Source organism: Oncorhynchus nerka, linkage group LG11, assembly GCF_034236695.1.
Source record: "Oncorhynchus nerka isolate Pitt River linkage group LG11, Oner_Uvic_2.0, whole genome shotgun sequence".
Classification (NCBI taxonomy): Eukaryota; Metazoa; Chordata; class Actinopteri; order Salmoniformes; family Salmonidae; genus Oncorhynchus; species Oncorhynchus nerka.
In genome coordinates, this window is record NC_088406.1 from 41,897,671 (window position 1) to 41,909,792 (window position 12,122).

The 12,122-nt window shown below is 40.7% G+C and overlaps 1 long non-coding RNA gene across 6 annotated transcripts in view; it reads right to left on the reverse strand.

Moving 5' to 3' along the window:
* Nucleotides 1-4,615: 4,615 nt before the first annotated feature.
* The window catches only part of LOC115136886 (uncharacterized), a 115,874-nt gene continuing 108,367 nt past the window's right edge, over nucleotides 4,616-12,122 (reverse strand). For all 6 annotated transcript variants that reach the window (XR_010465066.1, XR_010465067.1, XR_010465065.1 and 3 more), the window contains one exon: nucleotides 4,616-5,255. This is a non-coding gene — a long non-coding RNA (uncharacterized LOC115136886). The remainder of the gene's footprint in view (nucleotides 5,256-12,122) is intronic.

The window sequence follows — 12,122 nt, forward strand, 5'->3', positions numbered from 1 at the left end:
TGTTTAAGTAAAGTGACACAGTATAGTCATAATGCTTCTTGACAGTGTCATAAAGTGTATTTTCTTTGTTTAAGTAAAGTGACACAGTATAGTCATAATGCTTCTTGACAGTGTCATAAAGTGTATTTTCTTTGTTTAAGTAAAGTGACACAGTATAGTCATAATGCTTCTTGACAGTGTCATAAAGTGTATTTTCTTTGTTTAAGTAAAGTGACACAGTATAGTCATAATGCTTCTTGACAGTGTCATAAAGTGTATTTTCTTTGTTTAAGTAAAGTGACACAGTATAGTCATAATGCTTCTTGACAGTGTCATAAAGTGTATTTTCTTTGTTTAAGTAAAGTGACACAGTATAGTCATAATGCTTCTTGACAGTGTCATAAAGTGTATTTTCTTTGTTTAAGTAAAGTGACACAGTATAGTCATAATGCTTCTTGACAGTGTCATAAAGTGTATTTTCTTTGTTTAAGTAAAGTGACACAGTATAGTCATAATGCTTCTTGACAGTGTCATAAAGTGTATTTTCTTTGTTTAAGTAAAGTGACACAGTATAGTCATAATGCTTCTTGACAGTGTCATAAAGTGTATTTTCTTTGTTTAAGTAAAGTGACACAGTAAGTCATAATGCTTCTTGACAGTGTCATTTTTTCTTTGTTTAAGTAAAGTGACACAGTATAGTCATAATGCTTCTTGACAGTGTCATAAAGTGTATTTTCTTTGTTTAAGTAAAGTGACACAGTATAGTCATAATGCTTCTTGACAGTGTCATAAAGTGTATTTTCTTTGTTTAAGTAAAGTGACACAGTATAGTCATAATGCTTCTTGACAGTGTCATAAAGTGTATTTTCTTTGTTTAAGTAAAGTGACACAGTATAGTCATAATGCTTCTTGACAGTGTCATAAAGTGTATTTTCTTTGTTTAAGTAAAGTGACACAGTATAGTCATAATGCTTCTTGACAGTGTCATAAAGTGTATTTTCTTTGTTTAAGTAAAGTGACACAGTATAGTCATAATGCTTCTTGACAGTGTCATAAAGTGTATTTTCTTTGTTTAAGTAAAGTGACACAGTATAGTCATAATGCTTCTTGACAGTGTCATAAAGTGTATTTTCTTTGTTTAAGTAAAGTGACACAGTATAGTCATAATGCTTCTTGACAGTGTCATAAAGTGTATTTTCTTTGTTTAAGTAAAATGACACAGTATAGTCATAATGCTTCTTGACAGTGTCATAAAGTGTATTTTCTTTGTTTAAGTAAAGTGACACAGTATAGTCATAATGCTTCTTGACAGTGTCATAAAGTGTATTTTCTTTGTTTAAGTAAAGTGACACAGTATAGTCATAATGCTTCTTGACAGTGTCATAAAGTGTATTTTCTTTGTTTAAGTAAAGTGACACAGTATAGTCATAATGCTTCTTGACAGTGTCATAAAGTGTATTTTCTTTGTTTAAGTAAAGTGACACAGTATAGTCATAATGCTTCTTGACAGTGTCATAAAGTGTATTTTCTTTGTTTAAGTAAAGTGACACAGTATAGTCATAATGCTTCTTGACAGTGTCATAAAGTGTATTTTCTTTCTTTAAGTAAAGTGACACAGTATAGTCATAATGCTTCTTGACAGTGTCATAAAGTGTATTTTCTTTGTTTAAGTAAAGTGACACAGTATAGTCATAATGCTTCTTGACAGTGTCATAAAGTGTATTTTCTTTGTTTAAGTAAAGTGACACAGTATAGTCATAATGCTTCTTGACGGTGTCATAAAGTGTATTTTCTTTGTTTTTCTTTGTTTAGTAAAGTGACACAGTATAGTCATAATGCTTCTTGACAGTGTCATAAAGTGTATTTTCTTTGTTTAAGTAAAGTGACACAGTATAGTCATAATGCTTCTTGACAGTGTCATAAAGTGTATTTTCTTTGTTTAAGTAAAGTGACATAGTATAGTCATAATGATTCATGACAGTGTCATAAAGTGTATTTTATTGTATTTTAAAATATGATGACTAAAAACATGACTGAAAAAAAATCCTTACAACAACAACAACGGATTTAAACATCCTGGCAGGGAAAAAACACATTTGAATAAATGTGGGTTTTGACACTTTTATGTTGGTGTCATAACCAGCCATAAAATAAAGCAATATATGTCACAACAGGTAAACAAATGGCAGTGTTATGATGCTAAGTGTCAAGTGAAGTGTTACCTTATAATTAATATCAACACTTGTCATAAGCACCTATTGTTCTGCTAATGATCCTGACTAAATAACAGTGATTATGGGAATGCTGACTATATAACAGATATATGCGCCTTATGACACGACACAAGACATACATGCTAACTACAAATAATAAACAAATAGTAAAGCATTATAGCTGTGAGCTTCAGTAAAATGGCATCAACCAAACCCTGATCGAAGCAGTGAGGCATCCGTACAGAGACGCAACACGAGAAGGAAACAAAGATGTCTATTTTCCCATGATGTTTCAGACTAATCCTTTGGTAGACGGCAGAGGACTGAGGACGACACAGCTATGGCCATTGTGTGTCCAAAAGAGCAGCTTCCTGTTTTGTCCCGTCCCTGCGGGGGGTGGGGGGTAAGACACACTCCTCTTATACATAGCTGGCATCTCTTGAAATACAGTATGAGCTGATGTGAATAGCGTGTCCTACACACTGTCATAGGGTACAAAATGTCTGATCTGTGTCCGGAAGACTAATGCTTCCAACAGCCTATTTATGAGCTGTTCGGGGATGAAAGGTTTGTTCATATACAATTGTATACTACAGTGCATATGGTCAGGTTTGTATTCACAATCATAAGACTTGGATATACTTGACCAGCATCCCCATTGTGTGTTAACTTAAAGGGATAGTTCACATGTTATTCCCCAGCCCTATTACCACTGGTATTATACTGTATTTCTAGTGAAATAATTGATGTAGTCTCATAGATCCATTCCCATTCCTAAGTGTTTCCATTCCCAAGTCAGACAATGTCAGAATAACTTCAAACAAAAACAACAACAACAGAAAGACACATGTTTCATCATCTTTATTGTTGGAAAATAGGAACGTTGCAAATGCAATTGTAAATTGTTTTGTTTACATGCAGTACATGATCAATGTAAGATATTCTGAAAAGTATACATGTAAAAGAGAAAGACAATTATATCATTATAAATAGGTGGTTTCCTGTAAGATATATATTTTAAAAACTCCCCCGCATAGAACCTGAGAAACCAAGCCTGATATCGTATACACTGAGTGTACAAAACATTAGGAACACCTTCCTACTCTTGAGTTGCACCTAATTTTGCCCTCAGAACAGCCTCAACTCATCAGGGCATGGACTCTACAAGATATCGAAAGCGTTCCACAGGGATGCTGGCCCATGTTGACTCCAATGCTTCCCACAGTTGTGTCAAGTTGGCTGGATGTCCTTTGAGTGGTGCACCATTTTTGATACACATAGGAAACTGTTGAATGTGAAAAACCCAGCAGCGTTGCAGTTTTTTGACATACTCAAACCGGTGTGCCTGGCACCTACTACCATACCCCGTTCAAAGGCCCCTGCTACCATACCCCGTTCAAAGGCCCCTACTACCATACCCCGTTCAAAGGCCCCTACTACCATACACCGTTCAAAGGCCCCTACTACCATACCCCGTTCAAAGGCCCCTACTACCATACCCCGTTCAAAGGCCCCTACTACCATACCCCCTTCAAAGGCCCCTACTACCATACCCCGTTCAAAGGGCCCTACTACCATACCCCGTTCAAAGGCCCCTACTACCATACCCCGTTCAAAGGCCCCTACTACCATACCCCGTTCAAAGGCCCCTACTACCATACCCCGTTCAACCCCGTTCAAAGGGCCCTACTACCATACCCCGTTCAAAGGCCCCTACTACCATACCCCGTTCAAAGGCCCCTACTACCATACCCCGTTCAAAGGCCCCTACTACCATACCCCCTTCAAAGGCACATATTTTGTCTTGCCCATTCACCCTTCGAATGGCACACATACACAATCCACGTCTCAATTGTCTCAAAGTTTACAAATCTTTCTTTAATCTGTCTTCTCCCCTTCATCTACACTGATTGAAGTGGATTTAACAAGTGACATCAATAAGGGATCATAGCTTCCACCTGGATTTACTTAGTCAGTCTATGTCATGGAAAGAGCAGGTGTTCCTAATATTTTGTACACTCAGTGTAGCAACATCTCATCTAAATGGGTAGGCCTATCCGATCTCAAAATTATATTAAAACAACATTTTCAACAATATCAACACGGTTGACTTGATATTTTGGCATTGTTTTTTCTAGTCTATCTTCATATCTTAAAGTTGAAGTTGAAGTGTTATAATGCTCTGTCCATGGGTCATCAATCACTGCAGTTTAAATGCAGGTAACCCTTCCCCTAACCCACCAGGGTACAACATAAACTAGGGCTGTCAAATAATTAAAATAATGAATCGACTTAATGGCATCCCTTAATCGCGATTAATCGCAATTTTAAAATTAGCTCTTATTTGTCCATAAATAAACAGTTTTCCTATACGTTGAGTTACATACTATGTTTTGATTGTATGGGAAAGAAACACAAAATAATCTGCATCAGAATTGTTTTAATGGCGCTACAAACAACACAAAAGTCACTGTAACATACAGCTATTCATGCTCCCAATGTTTAAGTAGGCCTACTGCCTCTTGTCAATGTTCTTTAAGTTTAACACTTGCACACAGCACATACACACACTTCAGGCTTCAGGGTATTCAGAGTGGGAGAGTGGGAAATGTGGGGACGTGGTGTCCAAGTAGACTATACGTAGCTATGTGTGTGGAAAACATTTCATCACAGGCAAGACATTTAACTTGTTTTGTATAGTCCTTTTGTTTGTGTTGTTGGTCTTGGCTAGCTTAATGTTCCGGTCGCTACCTAGCTAGCACTCACATGGCTGCTATCACCATCATGAAAAGGGGCAGGAGGGAACCCCTACAACATACAATATTACGTTTTTCTAAGTAGTGAGAACGCTCGGGAGCAGGCAATGTTGAAAAGTCATCTTTAGACATGTTGTACTTTTCTTAAATGTAGTTTTGTAATTGACTAAAACAAGCAGACAGCAAGAAAAATACATTTGAAAAAGGTCAAGTTTTTGCTGTGAACCAACATGGTAACCACAGGTTGTTTTCCCCACAGGCGGGCAGGGTCACCAAGTGGGGTCACCACATCTGATACCGACTGGGTCTATGGATACAAAGAACAAAGAGCTTTTAAACCTGTCCAACAATTGTATGAATTCCACAGAAGACAATAACAATGGGTCAGCCAGGTCTGAGTTCATATATAATACAGCTATTAGATCTAGCCTAGGCTACTTATCCATTAACTAGTCACAAGCTGCTACTAGAATTGGGATAATTTATTTACATCTTTTGACCTGAGAACTACAACAAAAACAGTAGCGAAATGGAATGGATGTTCTGTTCTGATTAAAATCATTGCGGGAAATTAGTTGAATCAAGAGGCTATTGGATGTTTAAGCACCACAATAGAGACAGACACCTCTACAGAGACTGACTGCACACAGCGTTTTGTGTGTTGCACTTAAAAGGGTCCATGCGGAAACACGTGTGCTTAAAGGGATCTGTGAGGTGAAGAAATGGAGATGTGATTTACGGCGTCAAAGAATTAATGGCATTAAAAATATCCCACGTTAACTCGTTGTTAATGTGTTAGAGCGGCAGGTAGCCTGATGGTTATGATCATTGGGCCAGTAACTGAAAGGTTACTGGTTCGAATCCCTGAACTGACTAGGTGAAAAATCTGTCGATGTGCGCCCTTGAGCAAGGCACTTAAACCCTAGTTGCTCTTGATAAGAGCGTCTGCTATATGACCAAAATAACATAAATGTTAACTTTGACAGCCCTATTTAAAACACCCACACACACCTGTGTAACCTTTACTTAACTAGGCAAGTCAGTTAAGAACAAATTCGTATTTACAATGATGGCCTACACCGGCCAAACCCGGGCGACGCTGGGACAATTGTGCACCTAATATGTGTGAGACAGAGATGTCAGAACCTTGTTCTCACCGTTGGCGTGGCATGTGGGATTTCTCTTTAAAGAACTGAGAAAAGGGGCCACTTGCCAACTCTTATTAATTCTGTATGGAAAAACTGTGTAACAAAAGCACAGCAGCAGACTAAAAAAACAGCCGTACCGATTAACAGCATCATGAGGTACACATTCATAGCTTATGCCTTCATTTTTAACCATTCATAGTAGTAAATAAATACATACATTTCATTTGATCTCATAGCTAGTTATAATTGATCATAAAACATGGAGCTTTAAAATGTCTTATTTTCTGTAGGTTCTACTACAATAACACAGGAGACATTCATCATCCCACATTCTCAGTAATAAACAGCTTTCTTTCTCATCATAAAGGGGAATTTGGGTATTGTATTTGCTAGGCAAATGATGCTAACACTTTATTATAACGTTCATTTAAAAGCCATTTATAGATCATTCATAAATCACCTGTTAATGATTTGCTGAACATTTGTAGGTCGTTGTTACTCTATTAAACAATAGTGAGCTATTCTGACCAAATAACTGATTTTTTTTTGCCTGTATTTAAAAAACATTTTTTTTTACAGCATATTAAATACATAGAATATTAGAAATATTATAATAAGGCATTATCCAGACCATCTGACATAAAAAAGAAAATGGGACAGTTTGATGAAAAAGCTTTAAATAAATGTTCAAATCCAGGCATGTCAAATGATTGCGCTAAACAGGGCCCTAGGGCTCATTATTCTTAGAACAAGTGATGAAGCATTATACACTCTGGCTGTAAGTAAAGTTATCGTTCATGGTTTACACACACATGATATGTTTACTAATGGTTAACAAAGTACCTGAGAATGGTTTTTAGGAGTGTTTCCAAACAGATCTTCACATGTCTAGTTTACCAGGTCAATTGAAGACATTTTTGGGAATGATTCAAAAATAAAAATCTGAACGATTTCAATAAGGGCAATTCAGACTGGGTGCTAATCTAAACCATACTTGTTTCTATGATAAAGGATATGGTTTGAGATCGACTTAGTGAAATCTGCAACAGATAAAACAGTAGCTCAGATCATGAATAGAAAGCGTGCTTACACACAAGATAAGATAGTGGCTATATTTTGTACAGAAGGGTTATTCTTTGGGACAGCCATAGGGGAATGCACCTGTGTAGATGAATCCAAAGAGAAAGCCTATCATAGATTATCCATTAATCACAATAATTACACATGCCCCTCTCAGCGTTAAACCTGAGAGACTGGAGAATGTTGGTTGCGTGTATTTGTCTGTCTGTGTGTTTGGGTCTGTATCTGTGCCTGTGAGAAATAGGAGAGAAAGAAAGAGAACGAGAGAGAGAGGGAGAAAAAGACAAAGAGAGAGAGGAGGGAAGCAATCACCAGGCAGAAAGAAAAAGGAAAAGAAAGAAAGAGAAAAAGAGAACAAAGAGAAGGAGAGAAGAGGATCAACCAATCGTTCTCTTCTCTAAGCAGGGGGATTTCCATGGCTCCTCTCGCTGTTGATAGACCTGACTTGACCAGAATATGTTAAATGAGACACTGTGTGGCTTCAGATGCTGTAAGAGGATGGAAAGCCTTCCCTCTTCCCCCACATCACATTGGAGACAGGCCATATCTGATATACCACCTTAGTCCCTATATAGTGCACCACTTTTGTCCAGAGCCTTTGGAATGCACTAGATAGGAAACAGGCTGGACTCTGGCCAAAAGTAGGGGACTGTATGGGGAATAGGGTGACCTCTAGGTAAAAGTAGTGTGTTATAAAGTGAATAGGGTGCCGTGAGGTTAGAGGAGACAGTGGCGACTGTTGGCATACACTGGTGACATATCCCTCTTGGATTAATTCGATTAGTCCTGAGTAGTGATTAATCCACATAGCATGGTGGGAGTGTTTAATCCTAAAGCTCATTTAACCTGAACAGGGAGGTCACAGATGGCCAAGTAGACGACATTGTCTCTCCTATCTGCTCATTATCTAATAAACTAGTTACACAGCTGGGCCGTGTGTGTGTGTGTGTGTGTGTGTGTGTGTGTGTGTGTGTGTGTGTGTGTGTGTGTGTGTGTGTGTGTACAAAGAGAGAGAGATAGAGAGAGAGGGGGGGGGGGGGAGAGCGAGAGAGAGAGAGAGAGAGAGAGACAGTGCTGATCTCTCTGTTTGCAGACCATCATGTTTTCTGCTTGTGTACAAAGGCCCCTAATGTAATTACCCTCCACTTAAAAGGGACGTTAAGAAAGGTTCCCTGCTGTAATTCTTTGAGTTTGGGCTCCAACAGAGTGATTCTAAGTCTGAGCTGTCCTGATTGCAGAGAGCGAGAGAGCACTGGGAGGATACTCTAAGCTGCTGCTGCCAGACAACCCTACTTATTGGTCCATGAAAAAAAAAATGTCTGTCCAAAATGTTCATCCTCAAATCCAGTTACAAGTGCGTCAGGATCCACTCCCCTTCATACCACAAAACTGTACTAGTCATTTGCCACCTTTTGATTGAACTGGTTTCATTGTTCGTAGCTTTACTTTTAGGCTAAAATCTTAATATGATTCTACTGAGCCATTTACCTTATGTTCATATTCTTATCTTTTATTATTTCTTATAGTTGTTGTATTGTCGAGAAGTAACCTGAAAGTAAGCATTTTGTTGTATACCATGTGTATCCTGTACCTACGACTAATAAAACTTGAAACTTGGTGCAGCTTATAGTTGGTCACACTTATCCTAGTGCAGTGCAAGGATCCATTTGTGGCTGCCTGCGCCATCTTGTCTCGTTAACCTGTTGTTTCAGCTCTCAGACTACACACAAGTGCTCTACAGCACAGCTCATCAACTCTCCTCACACTATCCGATTATTGATATTTCCAAGCCTATTTCTCCACACTGGCCTATGCAGAGTCGTGCAGCATGTGTACCAATAGCCTACAAGTAGAACTGCAGCAACCGAAGGGTGTTTCCAGGGAGTGGTGGAAACTGCGGAATGGGGACTGTAAACTGCTGCGTGTTCTGGAGCAAAGATGCTGGCACAAAGGACACTCCTGGCCCAGTACACACTACTCAGTACCAGTATGTTCTGCCCGGTATCATAGGCGTCAACAGGCGAGATACAAAGGATCCATCGATATTGTCTGAGCCACCTGAACAGCCCTAGTGCAGAACCCTTTGTTCACACGCACACACACACACACACACACACACACGCACACACACACACGCACACACACACACACACACACACACACACACACACACACACACACACACACACACACACACACACACACACACACATATATACACGCACACACGCACACACGCACACACACACACACACACACACACACACACACACACACACACACACACACACACACACACACACACACACACACACACACACACACACACACACACACACACACACGTTCGTACGTACAGTACACACACTGAATGTCCTACTGCCCAGTCCACCTTAAGAAGGCTCAGGCCTGTGTGTGTGCGTGTGCCTGTGTGTGTGCATGCGCACACGTGCATGTCCTCCTACCCCAGTGCAGTGGTAGGGAAGCAACAGGCTGGGGCTGTGAGGCTGAGCGAGACACAATCCGACAATGGAGCTGTAGCCAGACAGCTCTGTCTCTATGCACTGCAACGCTTCAGATCGGGGCGAGACGCCTCAGTGCTGCTGTTTGCATACCAAGCTGAACAAATAAAACTGTTTGTCACAGGGCTGAGGCGGAGGCTCGAAATAGGTTTCCCTTTTTTATGCAAGAAGAGAGCTCTAGCAGCAACAGACGAGCAATAGAGATTTCCAATAGAAACCCAGTTTAGTCCGTTGAGCGACCCCCAAAAATTCTCAAAGACCAGACAGTTACCTGGACTAGACCTTTACAGTGCAAATCTACACCTTATAGCGCTATATCCTAACACAGTGTCTGCTGCAAAAATAAATGCTACATTTGACACATTTCACTCTCCCCTCGAACCATACCGAACCATTGTGTGTGAATCAACAATGCGGATTTAAAACATGTTAGACTTTCAATGTTAATAAGCTAGAGGTGAGAATGTCTGACCCAGGGGTGAGCTATGTTAATAAGCTAGTGGTGAGAATGTCTGACCCAGGGGTGAGCTATGTTAATAAGCTAGAGGTGAGAATGTCTGACCCAGGGGTGAGCTATGTTAATAAGCTAGAGGTGAGAATGTCTGACCCAGGGGTGAGCTATGTTAATAAGCTAGTGGTGAGAATGTCTGACCCAGAGGTGAGCTATGTTAATAAGCTAGTGGTGAGAATGTCTGACCCAGGGGTGAGCTATGTTAATAAGCTAGTGGTGAGAATGTCTGACCCAGGGGTGAGCTATGTTAATAAGATAGAGGTGAGAATGTCTGACCCAGAGGTGAGCTATGTTAATAAGCTAGTGGTGAGAATGTCTGACCAAGGGGTGAGCTATGTTAATAAGCTAGTGGTGAGAATGTCTGACCCAGAGGTGAGCTATGTTAATAAGCTAGTGGTGAGAATGTCTGACCCAGGGGTGAGCTATGTTAATAAGCTAGTGGTGAGAATGTCTGACCCAGAGGTGAGCTATGTTAATAAGCTAGTGGTGAGAATGTCTGACCCAGGGGTGAGCTATGTTAATAAGCTAGTGGTGAGAATGTCTGACCCAGGGGTGAGCTATGTTAATAAGCTAGTGGTGAGAATGTCTGACCCAGAGGTGAGCTATGTTAATAAGCTAGTGGTGAGAATGTCTGACCCAGAGGTGAGCTATATTAATAAGCTAGTGGTGAGAATGTCTGACCCAGGGGTGAGCTATGTTAATAAGCTAGTGGTGAGAATGTCTGACCCAGGGGTGAGCTATGTTAATAAGCTAGTGGTGAGAATGTCTGACCCAGGGGTGAGCTATGTTAATAAGCTAGAGGTGAGAATGTCTGACCCAGAGGTGAGCTATGTTAATAAGCTAGTGGTGAGAATGTCTGACCCAGGGGTGAGCTATGTTAATAAGCTAGTGGTAAGAATGTCTGACCCAGGGGTGAGATATGTTAATAAGCTAGAGGTGAGAATGTCTGACCCAGGGGTGAGCTATGTTAATAAGCTAGTGGTGAGAATGTCTGACCCAGGGGTGAGCTATGTTAATAAGCTAGAGGTGAGAATGTCTGACCCAGGGGTGAGCTATGTTAATAAGCTAGTGGTGAGAATGTCTGACCCAGGGGTGAGCTATGTTAATAAGCTAGTGGTGAGAATGTCTGACCCAGGGGTGAGCTATGTTAATAAGCTAGTGGTGAGAATGTCTGACCCAGGGGTGAGCTATGTTAATAAGCTAGTGGTGAGAATGTCTGACCCAGGGGTGAGCTATGTTAATAAGCTAGTGGTGAGAATGTCTGACCCAGGGGTGAGCTATGTTAATAAGCTAGTGGTGAGAATGTCTGACCCAGGGGTGAGCTATGTTAATAAGCTAGTGGTGAGAATGTCTGACCCAGAGGTGAGCTATGTTAATAAGCTAGAGGTGAGAATGTCTGACTCAGGGGTGAGCTATATGTGCCACATGGTACATGGATGAGACTGCTTGTTACCCAGGGTTGCACACACTGCAGTGCGCTAGCAGTTAACGACACACACATACTCACTCACACACACACCTCACAGGGGCAGCTGTTGTTATTGCATCTCTGCTATACTTAGTTATAGTAGTACAGAATAAATAAGTTTAGGTTTGCAAACACACACACACGCACACGCACACGCACACGCACACACACACACACACACACACACACACACACACACACACACACACACACACACACACACACACACACACACACACACACACACGTCGACCGGTGTAGGGATATCTGACTGAGGGTTACTGTTCTGGAGCACTAAGTCCTTACGCACACTGCCACACTGGTGAGGAGTCCTGAAAGGGTGCCATTTTACACAGCCAGCACAAAGAGGTTAGCAGTGAGAGGAAGAACATACTCCTGCAGCGCAGCAATGAGGGGATGGGCCAGTGCAGCAATGAGGGGATGG